We start from the raw sequence: 1,483 nt of genomic DNA, 5'->3' as shown, positions 1-1,483 counted from the left end.
TTTTGTAAAGTAGGTCAAGAATGAATCTCGCGAAACCTGGTGGGACAACTACGTAATATTTGATCTAATAAAGGAAGTTGTAATTGAGTACCCAGACAACGGAGAAATGGGATTTGTCCCAACAGTAATTTGTTTTCAAACTGCTTAATACCTTTCAAGATTTGACATTCTGTTTTTAATGACAAACTTAATCAGATTAACGCGCAATACAAAATATTCCAGATGAAATATTTGGAGAAAAAATCAGCAGAAAACATGTTCGATTGGCAGCACTCCAAACTAATGAACGATCACTGCATTTTATGTTGAGAATAGCTTGCAGAAACTGCCAATTCTTTGTTATAGAAAATTCCAAAGCAAGTATGTGACTGAAAAATCTAAGTCTAGGCAAATTTTCCATGAATGGAAGAAAACTTGACTCTTCAGGGGCAAATGTATTACCGAGAAAAACTATCCCAACGACTTTTCAGTCTAATAAAAAAAAAATATAATAATTCTTAAGTCAAGTTTTGCATTTATCCAGTTACTGTATATAAATAAACCATGGGTCACCAATTTTGAACTCCTCAGATGACTTCGAACTCCGATAATCAATTTTCCACTGTCCACTTCATAACCTCCGTGGTTCATCAATTTACTGACAGCGTTATCCCATGAAAAACTTCTGAGGGGTGGAAGCCAAATGGTGAATAAGCTGAAAAGTGCGTTTGTTTTCTATCGGGAAGTTTGGTTCACGAGCATGGCATTAACGGATTGAAATACTTGTTCCGATTGAAGAATTGTTTTAATATATTTAATTTTACCATTCCTTTTCAACACGTTGACACCCTCCCACCCTTAAGGCTAATTTCTTTGTAGCTATTTCTCATTACACTCCAATAAAAAGTTCACTAGTTTATGCCTTACCTGTATCAAGAAAACTTGAGTTTGAATTTCAAGTTAAGGAAGCTTGTAAAGGATTGTTGAAATCTTTTGATTACCTGTCCACTTTATTTACAATCATAAATAATTTTTTTCCATCGATGCTTTTTATCGATACCGAAGCGTAAAGCTCTCTTCCGAGAGCTTGACGCTTGAGTACACGAAGGAAATAAAAGATTGATGAACATTAGGGGGTTAAGGGAACGAATAGATAAATTATATATATAAAGCCAGAAGGAATATGAAAATGAAGGGATGTAAACATACTTTTCTTCCTGAAAATGCACGCAAAATTAAGTAAACCATTCCAAAAATGTGATGTAAATTCTGAGTTTATAGTTCAATGTACGAGTTCCTTAATATCCACTTGAGCGTGGAAACACCCCTTGAAATCATTTGAATTTTAGATTTTGTCCTCGGCACGATTTTCTTTCATTATAACCGAAAGACGTTGCAGATTGAAACATAAATGCAACATTAATAAAATCCTACATCGCATGATGTTGGAAATTATATCGGGGAGGTAGAAAACTCAATAAGTTTCGATACAAAACTTTTTATT

The sequence above is a fragment of the Mastigoproctus giganteus genome, chromosome 7 (assembly GCF_048544385.1).
Source record: "Mastigoproctus giganteus isolate SK-2022 chromosome 7, ASM4854438v1, whole genome shotgun sequence".
Classification (NCBI taxonomy): Eukaryota; Metazoa; Arthropoda; class Arachnida; order Uropygi; family Thelyphonidae; genus Mastigoproctus; species Mastigoproctus giganteus.
The sequence above is the reverse complement of the archived record's forward strand: the minus strand, read 5'-3'. Positions refer to the sequence as shown.